This window comes from Mobula hypostoma, chromosome 18 (assembly GCF_963921235.1).
Source record: "Mobula hypostoma chromosome 18, sMobHyp1.1, whole genome shotgun sequence".
Taxonomy (NCBI): Eukaryota; Metazoa; Chordata; class Chondrichthyes; order Myliobatiformes; family Myliobatidae; genus Mobula; species Mobula hypostoma.
Genome location: NC_086114.1, coordinates 69,499,617 through 69,518,142, shown reverse-complemented (window position 1 = coordinate 69,518,142; position 18,526 = coordinate 69,499,617). Strand labels below are relative to the sequence as shown.

At 46.0% G+C, this 18,526-nt stretch overlaps 1 protein-coding gene across 4 annotated transcripts in view; it reads left to right on the top strand.

The window, feature by feature from the left end:
* The first annotated feature begins 9,317 nt into the window (after nt 1-9,317).
* apba2b (amyloid beta (A4) precursor protein-binding, family A, member 2b) overlaps nt 9,318-18,526 on the top strand; it is a 79,092-nt gene continuing 69,883 nt past the window's right edge. For 2 of the 4 annotated variants that reach the window (XR_010020841.1, XM_063070268.1), the window contains exon 1: nt 9,318-9,415. The gene's annotated coding sequence lies outside the window, so the exon portion shown is untranslated. The remainder of the gene's footprint in view (nt 9,416-18,526) is intronic. The other 2 variants (XM_063070270.1, XM_063070269.1) reach the window with 1 other exon arrangement.

Below are 18,526 nucleotides of genomic sequence, written 5' to 3'. Positions count from 1 at the left end.
GTGTCCATGGTCGTTGCTGGAGTCTGGGTTCTTTGAATATGCCCTAGGGTGCTGGAGCTGGCGAGATTAGTGGCAGGAGCCTCAATCTGAAGTTCATGCCTGCTAGCGTCAGGGCCAGCAGGCACTGCTGTCTGCAGATGTAAGATCTTGTGATCCTTGCCTAAAATGACAAAGTCAAAAAAACGGCGATTGTAGGCATGGATCCAATGAAGGATGAAATAACGGGCAGGTCCATTACAGACGGTGAAGAAAATGTCCCGAAGGATATGGAGAGTCTGCTTAGAGATATAGATAGGTTAAGTGAGTGGGCAAGGGTCTGGCAGATGAAGTACAATGTTGGTAAATGCGAGGTCATCCACTTTGGAAAGAAAAATGGAAGATCAGTTTATTATATAAATGGTGAAAGATTGCAGCACGCTGCTGTGCAGAGGGACTTGGGAGTGCTTGTGCATGAATCGCAAAAGGTGGGTTGTAGGTGCAGCAGGCTATCAGGAAGGCAAATGCAATGTTGGCCTTCATTACTAGAGGGATTGAATTTAAGAGCAGGGAGGTTATGCTACAACCGTACTGGTGAGGCTGCACCTGGAGTATTGCATGCAGTTCTGGTCTGCTTACTTGCGGAAGGATATACTGGCTTTGGAGGTGGTGCAGGAGAGGTTCACCAGGTTGACTCCAGAGATGAAGGGGTTAGACTATGAGGGGAGATTGAAAGGTCTTGGCCCAAAGTGTTGACTGTACTCTTTCCCGTAGATACTGCCTGGCCTGCTGAGTTCCTCCAGGATTTTGTGTGTGTTGCTAGAAACCTTCTTGCTAGGATATTAGTCCCCCTCCAGTTTAGGTGCAAATTGGCTCTTCTGTACAATTCCCAGCTTCCCTTGAAGAGAGCCCAATAATCCAAAAATCTGAATCCCTCCATCCTGCACCACCTCATTAAACACGTTAAACTGTATGATTTTCCTATTTCTGGCCTCACTAGCACATGGTAAGGTAGCAATCCTGAGATCACAAACCTGAACATCGTGTCCTGTCCTGTCCTTCCACTCCTCTCTCCTGTTCCAACCTCACTCCCTCTGAACGAACTGCCCTCCACTCTCTCCGCACTAATCCAAACTTCACCATCAAACCTGCTGACAAAGGTGGTGCTGTAGTAGTCTGGCAGACGGACCTCTACCTCACTGAGGCCAAACGGCAGCTCTCTGACACCTCCTCTTACTTACCCCTGGAACAGGACCCCACCAAAAACATCCAAACTATTGTCTCCCGCACAATCACCGCCCTTATCAACTCCGAAGACCTTCCATCCTCAGCCGCTAAACTCATTATTCCCACACCTCGGCCTGAAACGTCGACTGCGCCTCTTCCTATAGATGCTGCCTGGCCTGCTGCGTTCACCAGCAACTTTGATGTGTGTTGCTCCCTAATATACCCCTGCCTTTCCAGTGAATGTAAACTCTGACCTTAGAATTGCTTTCCAATTATTTCCCAACACTCCAGCTTACAGATTCCTGCCTGAACCCTATTGCACTTTTTAAAATAAAGGAACAACATTCTCGACCTTCCTGCTGAAGGGTTTCAGCCCAGAATGTTGACTGTACTCTTTTCCATAGATGCTGCCTGACCTGCTGAGTTCCTCCAGCATTTTGTGTGTGTGTTTTTCTACCCTCCAGTCTTCTGGTAAAGCACCCAAGACCAAAAATATACATGCTCCTCCTTTACTTCCCGAAGTATCGTGGAATAGATCCCATCAGGGTGTGTGTCAGCATGTCCTTTTAGATCTTCCAGAATATCAATACCCCTCCCCTAATGCTCAGAAAGGCGATGTTCATTATTAAGAACCCCCATCACCCAGGACATGCTGGACGCCCTTCCAAGTGAGGCAACACTTCACTTGTGAGTCTGTTGGGGTCATCTATTGCATCCAGTGCTCCCGGTGCGGCCTCCTCTACATCGGTGAAACCGGACGCAGATTGGGGGACCGCTTCATCGAGCACCTCCACGACAGACAGGATCTTCCGGTTGCCACCCACTTCAACTCTGCTTCACATTCCTATTCAGATATGTCTATACATGGCCTCCTCTACTGCCATGATGAGGCTAAACTCAGGTTGGAGGAGCAACACCTCATATACCGTCTGGGTAGTCTCCAGCCCCTTGGTATGAACACTGAATTCTCCAACTTCTGGTAGTTCCCTCCTCCTCCCTTCCCCTATCCCAATTTCACTCTGCCCCCTCCCCCAGCTGCCTATCACCTCCCTCATGGTTCCGCCTCCTTCTACTACCCATTGTGTTTTCCCCTATTCCTTCTTCAACTTTCCTACCTATCACCTCCCTGCTTCCCCTCTCCCACCCCTTTATCTTTTCCCTTACTGGTTTTTCACCTGGAACCTACCAGCCTTCTCCTTCCCACCCTCCCCCCACCTTCTTTATAGGGTCTCTGCCCCTTCCCCCTACAGTCTTGACAAAGGGTTCCGGTCCGAAACGTCGACTGATCGTTTCCACGGATGCTGCCCGACCTGCTGAGTTCCTCCAGCGTGTTGTGTGTGTTGCTTTGACCCCAGCATCTGCAGAGCATTTTGTGTTTACCCAGGACATGCCCTCTTCTCATTGTAACCATCTGGAAGGAGGTACAGAAGCCTGAAGGTACACACTCAGCAAATTCAGCTTCTTCCCCTCTGCCGTACAATTCCTAAATAGACATTGAACCCATGAACACCACCTCACTTTTTTAAAAATACACATTATTTCTGTCTTTGCACAATTTTTAATTACTGTAATTGATTTACTTATTTAATTTTATTTCTTCTTTTTATATTACGTTATCATAAACTGCTTGCTGCTAAGTTAACAAATTTCACAACACATGCAGATGGTAATCAACCTGATTCTGATTCCAACTCTCCATCTTCCACATCTTTCTCTATGGTGGATATCAATGCAAAGTATTCCCATAGGACCCCACCCATATCCCCTGGTCCACACAGATATCTTCCTTGGTCCTTGAGGGGGCCTGGTCTTCCCCTAGCTACCACTTGCTTCTAATAGGCTTATATGATGATTTAGGATTCTTCTCAATCCTTCTTGCCAAGGCCACTTCACCTCTGCTTTTTACCCTCCTAATGTTCTTAGGCTATCTCCTATATCTCTTCTAATCTTCAAAGGACCTATTTGATACTCATTCTATACATCACATACACCTATTTATCCTGACTAAAGATTAGCAAAATTCAATATGGGCCATTACAGACAAAAATTGCAGAAATTATAGTGGGGAATAAAGAAGAGACAAAGAAATTAAAAATGTATTTTTATAAAAATGACAAAGAAAACGTCCTAGGGGACTGTTAGGTCGAGGGTAAATGAATTCTAGGAGATTAGCATTATTAGAATAAAACTCATATTGTAGAAATTAATGGTGCTGTACATTAATAAATCCCCTGATTCAAATAGGTTTATTGTCATATACACCAGGGTGCAATGAAATTCCTTGCTCCCCTGAAGTTTCGCAGTGTACCTGGTAATAAATAAACATTAAATACAGCGAAGAGCACCAGGAATGGAATGGAGAGTGCAAAGTGAGGTGGTGCAAAAGGGAATGCTGAAGTGACATAACAAAAGAAGTTGAAATACTTGATTCTGACAGCAGCAGCAACAAGGGGATGTGTGAGAGGTGATTGGTTCTTGTCCGAACTTTCAAACTCCTGTATCTTACTGAAGGCAAAGAGAGTAATGGCAATGACTGAGTGACCATAAGACCATAAGACCATAAGACCATAAGACAAAGGAGCAGAAGTAGGCCATTCAGCCCGTCGAGTCCGCTCTGCCATTTTATCATGAGCTGATCCATTTTCTCCTATTCAGTCCCACTTCCCCGCCTTCTCACCATAACCTTTGATGCCCTAGCTACTCAGATACCTATCAATCTCTGCCTTAAATACACCCAATGACTTGGCCTCCACTGCTGCCCGTGGCAACAAATTCCATAGATTCACCACCCTCTGACTAAAAAAATTTCTTCGCATTTCTGTTCTGAAAGGGCGTCCTTCAATCCTTAAGTCATGCCCTCTCGTACTAGACTCCCCCATCATGGGAAACAACTTTGCCACATCCACTCTGTCCATGCCTTTTAACATTCGAAATGTTTCTATGAGGTCTCCCCTCATTCTTCTAAACTCCAAGGAATACAGTCCAAGAGCAGACAAACGTTCCTCATATGTTAACCCTCTCATTCCCGGAATCATTCTAATGAATCTTCTCTGTACCCTCTCCAACGTCAGCACATCCTTTCTTAGATAAGGAGACCAAAACTGCCCACAGTACTCCAAGTGAGGTCTCACCAGCGCCTTATAGAGCATTCCTGCTCCTATACTCTATTCCTCTAGAAGTGAATGCCAACATTGCATTCGCCTTCTTCACTACTGACTCAACCTGGAGGTTAACTTTAAGGGTATCCTGTACGAGGACTCCCAAGTCCCGTTGCATCTCAGAACTTTGAATTTTTTCCCCATTTAAATAACAGTCTGCCCGTTTATTTTTTCTGCCAAAGTGCATAACCATACACTTTCCAACATTGTACTTCATTTGCCACTTCTCTGCCCATTCTTCCAATCTATCCAAGTCTCTCTGCAGACTCTCCGTTTCCTCAGCACTACCGGCCCCTCCACCTATCTTCGTATCGTCAGCAAACTTAGCCACAAAGCCATCTATTCCATAATCTAAATCGTTGATGTACAATGTAAAAAGAAGCAGCCCCAACACTGATCCCTGCGGAACACCACTGGTAACCGGCAGCCAACCAGAATAGGATCCCTTTATTCCCACTCTCTGTTTCCTGCCAATCAGCCAACGCTCTATCTACGTATGTAACTTTCCCATAATTCCATGGGCTCTTATCTTGTTAAGTAGCCTCATGTGTGGCACCTTGTCAAAGGACTTCTGAAAATCATATACAACATCCACTGCATCTCCCTTGTCTAGCCTACTGGTAATTTCCTCAAAAAATTGTAATAGGTTTGTCAGGCAGGATTTTCCTTTAAGGAATCCATGCTGAGTTCTGCCTATCTTGTCATATGCCTCCAGGTACTCTGTAACCTCATCCTTGACAATCGACTCCAACAACTTCCCAACCACGGATGTCAAGCTAACAGGTCTATAATTTCCTTTTTGCTTCCTTGCTCCCTTCTTAAATAGCAGAGTGACATTTGCAATCTTCCAGTCCTCCGGAACCATGCCAGAATCTATCGACTTTTGAAAGATCATCGCTAATGCCTCTGCAATCTCCACAGCTACTTCCTTCAGAACACGAGGGTGCATTCCATCTGGTCCAGGAGATTTATCTACCTTTAGCCTATTCAGCTTCCTCAGTACTTTCTCAGTGTGAGTACCAGTGTCCTTAACAATTATCATGGTACTGTGAAGGTGGATGGGACAAACTGGGCAGTGGGTATCACCCTTTGCAGGTTCCGTTGGTCCCAAGGAGAAGCAATAGGTCATCTGGCCTGTGAGCCTGCTCCAGCTGACTTGGCTCTGGACTCAACTCTACCAATCAGCCTTTTCTCATAACCCTTAATTCCTTTGCTATGTAAACATCTATTGAACTGAGTCCTAAATATATTTAATGAAGTAGTCTTTGTTACTTTCTTGGGCACTAAATCTCATTTGATCACATAATTCCTGTAGTGTGGCAAGCAGAACTGCACATAATACTCTCAGAGTGACCAAAACAAATTGTGCATCAGCTGATGAAAGCAAGTAGGCCTTTTTCACTTGTCTAAATCTCTCATTTAACAATACTCTCTAGGGGCCTTCTAGGCCATTCACTTTGTGTATGTCTTTCCCTGTTTTAACTTCCCAAAGAGTAACACCTGTCTGAGTTAAATTCCATTTCCGCTTTCCCAGTTAAAGCCCACGGGCACTACAGCACAGACACAGAGACCCTTCAGTTGCCTATCCAAAGTGGTATACTTATTATTGAGAGGATGTTGATTGCTGTATGGTTGTAATCTTAAACCACCAACATTAGTGTCCACTACATCACCAACAGTGGTGTCATCTGGATGTGGAAACTATAGAAAGAGTGCAGGGGAGATTTACAAGACTGTTGCCTGGATTGGGGAGCATGCCTTTTGAGAATAGGTTGAATGAACTTGGCCTTTTCTCCTTGGAGCGGCGGAAGATGAGAGGGGACCTGATAGAGGTGTATAAGATGATGAGAGGCATTGATCATATGAGTAGTCAGAGGCTTTTCCCCAGGGCTGAAATAGCTAGCACGAGAGGGCACAGTTTTAAGGTGCTTAGACGTAGGTACAGAGGAGTTGTCAGGGTAAGTTTTTTACCCAGAGAGTGGTGAGTGCGTGGAATGGGTTGCTGACAATGATGGTGGAGGCAGATACAATAGGGTCTTTTAAGACACTCCTGGATAGGTACAAGGAGCTTGGAAAAATAGAGGGCTATGTGTAACCCTAGGTAATTTCTAAAGTAAGTACATGTTTGGCACAGCATTGTGGGCTGAAGGGCCTGTATTGTGCTGTTGTTTTTCTATGTTTCTATGTTTCTTTCTCCAGGCTTACAAATCTTGTACAAAATGTCCAAGGAACAGTGGTACATAATAAAATAGGCCTTAGTCAGTATGGTTTCCCTAAATGTTTCCTGACAAATATGGTGGAATTCCTTGAAGAAATAACAACAAACCTGTTGGACAAAGGGGAATTGGTTAATGTTGTGTAACGGTTGTATTGGATTTTCAGAGGACCTTTGACAAGGTGCTCGACAAGTTAAGAGCCCATGGTATTACAGGAAAATTCTAGCGTGGATAAAACAGTGGCTGATTGGCAGTAGGCTAAGAGAAGGAATGAAGGGAGCCTTTTCTAGTTGGCTGCTTGAAACTAGTGGTGTTGCGCAGGAGTCAGTGTTGGGACCACTTTTTACATTATATGTCAATGACTTGGATGACAGAATTAATGATGTAGAGAGGTTGTTTCCTATGGTGGGGGAGTTTAGGACCTGAGAACACAGCCTCAGAATAGAGAGATGTCCTTTTTAGAACAGAAATAAAGAGAAATTTCTTCAGCCAGAGAGAGGTAAATTTGTGGAATTTGTTGCCACAGGTGGCTATGGAGCATGTCTTACATATATTTTAGGCAGAGGTTAATGGATTTTTGAGTGGTCAGGTATATAGGGATACAGGGAGAAAGGGGGAGATGTGGGCTGAGCCATGATGAAATGGTGGAGCAGACTTGAAAGTCCCGATGGAGTACCTGGTAAGTCTCTGAAAACCTGTGCCAACCAACTAGCGGGAGTATTCAAGGACATTTTCAACCTCTCACTGCTATGGGCAGAAGTTCTCACTTGCTTCAAAAAGGCAACAATTATACCAGTGCCCAAGAAGAATAATGTGAGCTGCCTTAATGACTATCGCCTGGTAGCACTCACATCGACAGTGATGAAATGCTTTGAGAAGTTTGTCATGACTAGACTGAACTCCTGCCTCAGCAAGGATCTGGACCCATTGCAATTTGCCTATCGCACAATAGGTCAATGACAGACACAATCACAATGTGTCTCCACACAGCTTTAGACCACCTGGACAACACAAATACCTCCGTCATGATACTGTTCATTGACTATAGCTCAGCATTTAAGACCATCATTCCCACAATCCTGATTGAGAATTTGCAAAACCTGGGCTTCTGTACCTCCCTCTGCAATTGGATCCTCAACTTCCTAACCAGAAGACCACAATCCGTGCAGATTAGTGATAACATATCCTCCTTGCTGACGATCAACACTGGCACATCTCAGGGGTGTGTGCTTAGCCCACTGCTCTACTCTCTGTATACACATGACTGTGTGGCTAGGCATAGCTCAAATACCATCTACAAATTTGCTGACAATACAACCATTATTGGTAGAATCTCAGGTGGTGACAAGAGGTGTACATGAGTGAGATATGCCAACTAGTGGAGTGGTTTCGCAGCAACAACCTGGCACTCAACGTCAGTAAGACGAAAGAGCTGATTGTGGACTTCAGGAAGGGTAAGATGAAGGAACACACACCAATCCTCATAGAGGGATCCGAAGTGGAGAGAGTGAGCAGCTTCAAGTTCCTGGGTGTCAAGATCTTTGAGGATCTAACCTGGTCCCAACATTATCGATGTAGTTATAAAGAATGCAAGACAGTGGCTATACTTTATTGGGAGTTTGAAAAGATTTGGCATGTCAACAAGTACACTCAAAAAATTCTGTAGATGTACCATGGAGAGCATTCTGACAGGCTGCATCACTGTCTGGTATGGAGGGACTACTGTACAGGACCGAAAGAAGCTGCAGAAGGTTGTAAATCTAGTCAGCTCCATCTTGGGTACTAGTCTACAAAGTACCCAGGTCATCTTTAGGGAGCAGTGTCTCAGAAAGGCAGCGTCCATTATTAAGGACCTCCAGCACCCAGGGCATGCCCTTCTCTCACTGTTACTATTAGGTAGGAGGTACAGAAGCCTGAAGGCACAGACTTAGCGATTCAGGCATAGCTTTATCCCCTCTGCCATCCGAATCCTAAATGAACATTGAATCTTTGGACACGACCTCACTTTTTTTTAATATACAGTATTTCTGTTTTTGCACATTTAAAAAAATCTATTCAATATACGTAATTGATTTACTTGTTTATTATTATTTTTTATTTTATTTATTATTATTTTTCTTCTTCTATATTATGTATTGCATTGAACAGCTGCTGCTAAGTTAACAAATTTCATATCACATGCCGGTGATAATAAACCTGATTCTGATTCATGGGCCTAATTCTGCTCCTATGTCTTGTCTTATGTCCCATCACAAAATAAAAGGCAAATCTTGAGGAAATATAACAGCAGATTATTTTATAAATAGCAGCATTGAAATGTAGGGCCTGCAGAGAGAATAAAAAGCTGCTCTGATGCCCTGACCCTTGCATGGTGTTTGCTGTTCTGTCATATGATTTTGACTTTCCTCTGAACATGATGACCCTTTTGAGCACTAACTCCAGCAAATATACAGTACATTGTCGTTGATGCAATAGATGTCCACATAACTCATGTCGCAGACGCTTTTAAAAACGAGTTTAGCTGTGGCAGGGGGTCTTATAGAATCCTTCGATACAACTGCTCGCTCAACCTTAAAATGCAGAATCCAATCTGATGGTAAACTATGCACCAACCCGGGCTGGATGCGTAGAATTTCTATTCAGGATCCAGGGTTTAACATTGACGCTAAGCTATGTGGAGGGCACCCCGGAGTCTGAATATGCAATTTTAGTGCTCTATTCAGATTGCCGGGTGGCAGTGTGTATACCCTATCCAGGGTAGGGGGCTCCATGTACTGGCGAGTCGGAAAGGAACACAAAGGAACTGAGGCGGGGAGGCGGCCCTGAGTGGCCGGACAGGTAACGGGGTGGGCGGCCCGGGGCGGGGGCTCCGACGGTAATGCCCGCAGCGAAGCCCACTGAAAGCTGCGGAACTGGTGGCACCTTGAGCCCGAGCAGCTCTTCCTCACCCCTCTCCCGGGTAGCCAACCGCCGGCTCCCGGTGCAATAATAAAAGAAGTCTTGGTCGTCCAAGCACTCTGTGTAATCCGGTGCCGAGTCCGGTTCAGTGTAAGCAGTCAATCCGGTGCCGAGTCCGGTTCGGTGTAAGCAGTCAATCCGGTGCCGAGTCCGGTTCGGTGTAACCAGTCAATCCGGTGCCGAGTCCGGTTCGGTGTAACCAGTCAATCCGGTGCCGAGTCCGGCTCGGTGTAACCAGTCAATCAGGTGCCGAGTCCGGTTCGGTGTAACCAGTCAATCCGGTGCCGAGTCCGGTTCGGTGTAACCAGTCAATCCGGTGCCGAGTCCGGTTCAGTGTAAGCAGTCAATCCGGTGCCGAGTGCGGTTCGGTGTAACCAGTCAATCCGGTGCCGAGTCCGGCTCGGTGTAACCAGGCAATCCGCTGCCGAGTCCGGTTCGGTGTAACCAGTCAATCCGGTGCCGAGTCCGGCTCGGTGTAACCAGTCAATCAGGTGCCGAGTCCGGTTCGGTGTAACCAGTCAATCCGGTGCCGAGTCCGGCTCGGTGTAACCAGTCAATCAGGTGCCGAGTCCGGTTCAGTGTAACCAGGCAATCCGCTGCCGAGTCCGGTTCGGTGTAACCAGGCAATCCGCTGCCGAGTCCGGCTCGGTGTAATCAGTCAATCCGGTGCCGAGTCCGGCTCGGTGTAATTAATCGGTTGCAATGAGACCGATGCAGATTTGGAATCGATAAAGCACTCGGTACAATAAATTCAATGCAAATTGCATCGTCAGGATCTACCACAAAGACACGGCAGGACAATGAAGGGAGTTGTGTTTACCGGCAAGACGTTGGTAGAAATTAGAAACAGGAGGATTTTGTGAGTGAGTATTGTGAACTGGCGTGTCGTGTTTACAGACGAATGATATGGTTCTACATCGCAACTGTGACTGCATTTCAGAAGGTGCTACATTGGGTGAACAGTTGTTGATGAGAGAGAGGATTTGGCCAAGGAGCCTCCCTCCCTCCAATTAAAGAGACTCCACCCCCGTAGGAAGATGATATCCCCGGAGAGTCTGTGTTTGAGGCCAGAGTTCAGCTCGAGGCCAAGATTCCGATTCATTTATTTATCACAGGGACGTGGAAACACTCAGCGCAATGCACCGTTTCAGTGAACAACCTAAGGCTGTGCTGGGGGCAGCCCACAACACAGTCTGGCACCAACAGCATGCCACAATGTTTAGCGAAACAACACAAGCCCTTTCCTAACTCACTCACCTAGACAGGTCTCCATTGTCTCACAAACGGCAAAATGGACTTCCACTTTCAGTCTTTGGTACTAACTTGTCAATGAGGGGACCTTGAGCTCCAGATTTGCAGGGACATCTGACCCCAATCTGATCTGGGGACTCAATTACCTCCCTGCTGCCCACACAGACCTACCCCTTGGAACTGTGACCTATGACCTGTAACTGCTGGTTACAGGTGAACCCTACAGAATGGGTGATCTTGTGGCAAATGTTCCCCTGGGTCTCATGGCATTGAGATGTTTCTCTAAGCTGTGCCTGGTTTAATTTCCAGTAGTTTCTGAAATTCTGAGGAACGCTCACTGATTAGTTTCTCTTTCAACAGACACTGTTTTTAGCTTGTTTAGTGGATCTGTTTTCTCGGTGCTCACCTGAGTCAGATATGCCTCTTGAGAGCATATACAGCCATGCTGGGCATGCAGAACATTGTCATCCTCTCAGTCACAGCATCCTTAAGCTCCCTCTGTTGCAGACCTCTCTGTCCTTCCCACTTTCATCAAACCTGAACCAAGTGTCTGCAGGAAGATTGGCTATAGTGTATCAGAAACAGGAATACTGATGATTATTTTGGATTTTAAAAAATCACAATTGAGTGTCCTTGCATGACAAAGATTGAAAGATCCTGGAAAGGCGGGAATTAATAGAAATTTAGAGGTGCTTTTCGGAATCCTGAGTCCCACGTACTTGGTGGGCATTTGCCATCTGGTATGACGTGCCCCTGGAGGTGAGGTGGCGGTGGTTGTAACATGCCCTGGGATGAGGTGCCCGTGGAGGTGACATTCCCCTGGGATGAGGTGCCCCTGGGATGTTGTGCTCATGGAGGTGAGGTGCCTCTGGGATGTTGTGCCCATGGAGGTGAGGTGCCTCTGGGATGTTGTGCCCATGGAGGTGGCGTGCCCCTGGGATGTCGTACCTGTGGAAATGATGTGCCCCTGGAATGGTGTGCCTATCGAGATACCATATATTTTTTCTGCATGATGCCTAGGAGGAGCTAGATTTCTCTGAGGCCATATGTGACTGGTGGATTTTTGAGCTGCAGCCCTTGAACCTTGTCATCTGGAGATGTAGAAACTGAGGTGAGTGGTTTCTGATCTGGACTATCTGCTGTTTGTCCTGAGCAGCTCCTGCATCACAACAGCCACTGACATTTCCTCTGTTGAAACTTTAATCTTGTGTTTCTGCATTAGGTTTCTAATCAGTTCCTTGTGACAAGATTCGGTGAGATTTATTTGGGGCAGGCAAGGGGCAGAGAATGGTCAGTTAGAAGTTAGTTGATTATTTTGTTTGTTTTCAGCTGGAGGATATTTTAATAGAATGTTAGTCATCATGCAGAGCTGCCTGGATCCCTTGAATAATGCTCACTGGCATGTTGGGAAGAGACATTAGTGACACTCCCCCCTTTCACCTTCACTACTGACAGAATCTCCTGTAATATCCCCCCCCTTCACCTTTACCACCAGCAGAATCTCCTGTAACATCCCCACCTGCACCCTCACCACCAGCAGAATCTCCTGTAACATCCCCACCTGCACCCTCACCACCAGCAGAATCTCCTGTAACATCCCCACCTTCACCCTCACCACCGGCAGAATTTCCCGTCACATCCCCCACCTTCACCCTCACCACCGGCAGAATCTCCTGTAACATCTCCCCTGCACCCTCACCACCGGCAGAATTTCCAGTCACATCCCCCCCTTCACCCTCACCACCGGCAAAATCTCCCGTCACATCCCCCCCCTTCACCCTCACCACCGGCAAAATCTCCTGTGACATCCCCCCACCTTCACCCTCACCACCGGCAGAATCTCCTGTACCATCTCCCCTTCACCCTCACCACCGGCAGAATTTCCAGTCACATCCCCCCCTTCACCCTCACCACCGGCAAAATCTCCTGTGACATCCCTCCACCTTCACCCTCACCACCAGCAGAATCTCCTGTAACATCCCCCCTTCACCCTCACCACCGGCAAAATCTCCTGTGACATCCCTCCACCTTCACCCTCACCACCGGCAGAATCTCCTGTAACATCCCCCCTTCACCCTCACCACCGGCAGAATTTCCAGTCACATCCCCCCTTTCACCCTCACCACCAGCAGAATCTCCTGTAACATCCTCACCTTCATCCTCACCACTGGCAGAATCTCCTGTAACATCCCCACCCCTTCACCCTCACCACCAGCATAATCTCCTGGGAGGAGTCAGCAGTGACACCCTCCCCTTCACCCAAGCTTCCGGTTAATCTCCTGGGCTTGGGTCTTGGTGGACACCAATCTGAAATACTGGTAGAACCTTCATTAAGAGCCTAAACATCTAGGTTGGGATTGGAAAATCTTCAGTTCTCTCACACACGGCAAGTGGGTTTCACTCTGAGCTGAGATTGCAATTGGATTGTCTCATTGTGATTATGTTTCATTTGGAGCTGAGTTTGTAGTTGGTGTTGTCTCATTGTCAGTGGGTTTCACTCTGAGCTGAGTTTGCAGATGGGTTGTCTCATTGTGAGTAGGTTTCACTCTGAGCTGAGTTTGTAGCAGGGGTTGTCTCATTGTGAGTGGGTTTCAGTCTGAGCTGAGTTTGTAGTTGGGGTTGTCTCATTGTGAGTGGGTTTCACTCTGAGCTGAGATTGCAGTTGGATTGTCTCATTGTGAGTGGGTTTCACTCTGGGCTGAGTTTGTAGTTGGGGTTGTCTCATTGTCAGTGGGTTTCACTCTGAGCTGAGTTTGCAGATGGGGTTGTCTCATTGTGAGTGGGTTTCACTCTGAGCTGAGTTTGTAGTGTGATGAAAAACCAAGTTATCAGAAGATTGATATTGATGAGAGAGATAAGGGAGACAATGGAGAAGCGTTCAAAATGTTAATGAGAGAGGAGAGAGAGGTAACGGAAAAGAAACACAATTAAGAGTATTGACAGACCGGTTGCTTTGAACCTGAACTGTTTGAAGTTTGATGGACAGGTGATACCCCAGCGGGGGATAAAAAGAACAGGTTTGCTAAGGCACCACACACCACGAGATCACGAGATAACGAGACCCTGGAAAAGCGGTGTGCCCCCACAAGTTGGTGAGAGTTTGGAGGTCTGATCGCGGGAAATGCACAGGGTGAAAAGGTACGATCGGCGGGAACCTGGTGTGTGTGTCCGCCCTTGCCTGGGTGCCGGGTTCACCGCGGAAGAACGGTCGTATCCGGAACAGAGGGGTCACAGTCGGTGACCACAGAAAACATTAAAAGGGTTCGCCCAAAAGCTAACTGTGAAGAACGAAGGTCTGTCTGAATCAGATTTGCATATTCTCTCCCTCTCCAACGGCACAACAGCAATTACTGCGAACTGTACTAAGCTGAACTGAACTCTGCGTCACTTAAGACTGATCATTTTACCCCTAGACTGCGATAGAGCTTGGTTGATTCCTATTACCCTAGTTCTGTGTACATGTGTGTTTTATCATTGCTAACCTGTTGCATTTATATCCTTATGATTAGAGTACTGTGTTACTTATTTCCTTAATAAAACTTTCTTAGTTCCAGTAATCCAGACTCCAACTAAGTGGTCCATTTCTGCTGGTTTGGCAACCCAGTTACGGGGTACGTGACAGTAGTTGGGGTTGTCTCATTGTCAGTGGGTTTCACTCTGAGCTGAGTTTGTAGCTGGGGTTGTCTCATTGTCAGTGGGTTTCACTCTGAGCTGAGTTTGCAGATGGGTTGTCTCATTGTGAGTATGTTTCATTTGGAGTTGAGTTTGTAGTCGGGGTTGTCTCATTGCAGCTCGAGTGGTGATTGTGTTGTGCAGGTGGGCTCAGCAGTTTGTGCCATGATTCCAGATGGTGAATTGTTGAGCTCTTAAGGGCCCAAGTGATAAGTTGGAATGCTGAACTGAAGCGGAGTTAAAAGGCAGTGCAAGGTTTTAAAAGGCTGAGTTTCTGTGATAATGTCCTGCAGATTGTTTCTAATTAAAGTGCCTCACAACCTGTCAGAGTAATAGGCAGAGCCAGGAAACCTGATGGTGGAGGGGGGTGCGGGTGGAGGTGGAGGTGGGGGAGCTTCCTCTAACTGAAGCCCATTCTGTCCAGGCCAGTACCCACACAACTCATGCAGAGATCTCTCTTCCAGAAATGATCCTGTCATTAGACCGGCTGCATGTCATCTGTTCTCATTGCATTGAATTTAATGAGGTTAGGGGTATATTGTATTGCATGTAGGAATTGCAAATTATCCAAATCACTATTCCCAATGTTGAAAGAATTTAATCTGAAATTAGAAAGTTGAGGACATTGGATGAAACGCATCACAATGAATCATAATCAGGTTTAATATCTCTGGCATATGTTGTGAAATTTGTTATTATGTGGCAGCAGTACATTGCAATACAGAATAATAAAAACTATAAATTACAATAAGAAATATATATACAATATTGCTCAAAAGTCTTAGGCACATATATATAGCTAGAGTGCATAAGACTTTTGCATAGTATTGTATTTGTCAACATGGAGCGGAGAGCACATTTGTAAATCTGGCAGCAGCAAAAGATGTTGGGAATTATGAGGGTTGAGTGTAGTAGGAGGAGTGTGGGGCAGGTGGCAGAGAAGGATTGTCAGGTTGTGGTGTGGGGCGGGTGCAGGCACACCCAGCCCTGAGAAACCAGGCAAGGCAATTTGATTCCAAACAATTGGTTTATTGATCATTACAGAATGTCCCTCTGATGCTTCCCACTCCCTTCCATCTCCCTTCCCCTTTTCCCAATCATGATACCCCTCTACCTGACTGCTTCCCACTCCCAGAATAATAGGGACCCTTATCAGAATCAGGTTTATCATCACTCACAAATGTAATGATTTTTTGTTTGCCGCAGCAATACAGTGCAATACATAAAATTACTCAGAGTAGTGCAAAAAGTCTTAGGCACTCGTGCTAAATACATGTGCTCAGTACTGTATATGGAAAAAATAAATAAGTAGTGCAAAGAGAGAAAAACAACAGAAAAGAAGGTTCATTGTGCATTCAGAAATCTGATGGCAGAGAGAAAGAAGCTGTTCTTGAAATGTTGAACTGTAACTCCTCCTCGATGGTAGCAATGAGAAGAGGACATGTCCTGGGTGATGGGCGTCCTTAATGGCAGATGGCGCCTTTTTTGAAGTATTCCCTTCAATATATAATAATAAGAAAACATAAATAAATAATAAATATCGAGATCATGAGATGAAGAGTCCTTGAAAGTGGGTCCCTAGGCTGTGGGAACAGTTCAGTGATGGAGCAAGTGAAATTGAATGAAGTTATCCCCTTTGGATCAGGACCCTGATGGTTGAGGGGTAATAATTGTTTCTGAACCTGACGGTGTGAGTCCTGAGGCTCCTGTAACTTCTTCCTGATGGCAGCAGTAAGAAGGGAGCTTGACCTGGGCGGTGGGGGTCCCTGATAATGTACGGTACTTCCCTGCAACAATGCTTTGTATAGATGCGCTCAGTGGAGGGGAGGGCTTTACCTGTGATCGACTGAGCTGGTTTTGTTGGATTTTCTATTCAAGGGCATTGGTGTTTCCACAGCAGGTTGTGATGCAGGCAGTCAGTATACTCTCCATCACGTATGTATGGAAGTATGTCAAAATTGTAGATGTTAAGCTGAATCTTCACAAACTCCTTAGGAAGTAGAGGCACTGCCGTGCTTTCTTCATAATTGCACTTCATGCTGGGCCCAGGACAGATCCTCCGAAATGATAACACTGAGTAATTTAAAGTTGCTGGCCTTCTGATGAGGACTGGCTGATGGACCTCTAGTTTCCTTCTCCTGAAATCAATCATCAGCTCCTTGGTCTTGTTGACATTGAGTGGGAGGTTGTTGTTGTGGCACCACTCAGGCAGATTTTCAATCTGACTCCTATATGTTGATTTGTCACCACCTTTGATTCAGCCAAAGACAGCAAACTGTTTGGAGCTGTGCTTAGCCACACAGTCATAAGTATAAAGCAAGCAGAGCAGGGGTCAGAGCACACAGCTTTGTGGTGCACCTGTGCTGATGGAGATTGAGAAGATGTTGCCAATCCGAACTGACTGGGGTCTGCAAGTGAGGAAACTGAGGATCCAATTGCACAAGGAGGTATTGAAGCCAAGGTCTTGAAGCTTATTGATTGTTTTGAGGGGATGATGTTATTGAGTGCTCAGTTGTAGCCAATGAAGAAAATCCTGATGTCTACATCCTTGCTGTTCAGATATTCCAGGGTTGAGTGAAGAGCCAGTGAGATGGCATCTGCTGTCACTTCTCAGGCAGGAGTTGATGTTTCATCACCAACCTCTGGAAACACTTCATCAAAGTGGATGTAAGAGCGACTGGACGATAGTCATTGAGACAGGTCACCACGTTCTTCTTAGGCACCCATATAAGTGAAATCTGTTTGAAGCAGGTGAGTAACTCAATCTACTGAAGTGAGAGGTCCCAGTGAACATTCCAACCAGTTGATCAACACAGGTCCTTAGCACTTGGCCATCCGTCTGGGCCGGATGCTTTTCATGTGCTCACCCTCCTGAAGGCTGCTTTCACATCGGCTTCAGAGATTCAAGCCACAGGATCATCGGGGCTGTGGGAGTTGATGATTCCTCCGTGTTTTGACGATCAAGATGAGCGTAGAAGATAACGAGCTCATCTGGAAGTGAAGCCCTGTTGTCACCTATGCCGCATCATTTTACTTTATAGGAGTTATTAAGCATTCAAGCCCTGCCACAACTGTAGAGCACCCTTCGTTGATTCAAGTTTAGTCTGGAATTGCTGGACCTCTTGTAACTTCCTTGGTTACCGGACTTGAATGCCTCTGAGCTGGCCCTCAGCAGATTGCAGATCTCATGGCTCATCCAGGGCTTCTGGTTGGAGAAGACTGAATGATTTGTGGGTACACATTCGTCTACAACTGTTTTAATAAAGTCCACGACAACCATAGTGTATTCATTCAGATCCACAAATGAGCCCTTGAACACAGCCCAGTCCACCAACTTGAAGTAATCTCGTAGCAGCTCCTCAGCCTCCCGTGACTAATCTTTGTCATCCTGATCGCTGGAGCTTTGCTCTTTAGCCTCTGCCTGTAAGCAGATATGAGACACACAGCCAAGTGTTCAGATTTACTAAAATGTGATCTGGGCATGGAGTGATTTGCATTAGTATAACAGTGGTCTAATGTGTTGGGATCTCTGGTGCTACAGGTTATGTACTGATGGTAATTGGGCAGGGCTTTCTTCAAACAAATCTGGTTGAAATCCCCGACTCTGATTTGAAATGAGTCGGGATGGACTGTTTCTTGTTTGTTGACAGCATCATGCAGTATCTCAAGCACTTGATTATAGTCAGCCGCTGGTGGTATGTGAACTGTGGTCAGGATAATGGAGGAGAACTCCCTTAGTAAATAGAACGAATGACATTTGATCATTAGGTATTCAAGGTTGGGGGAATATGAGTTTGTGAAAACCACCACATTGGAGCAGCATGAATAGTTTATCATGAAACACAAACCTTCACCTTTTGCCTTTTCCAAATCTGCAGTTTAGGCCATCCTGTGAATTGAAGCCTTATCTGCCATGCTGTGAGTAAGCCATGTCTCAGTGAAACATAGAACACAACAATTTCCCATTTCTTTCCGATACAGCAATCTTGCTTTTAGCTCCTCAATTTGTTCTCCTGCGACTGCACTCTTGCTAACGAGGTAGTGGGTAGAGGGGGTCTCAACAGGGCT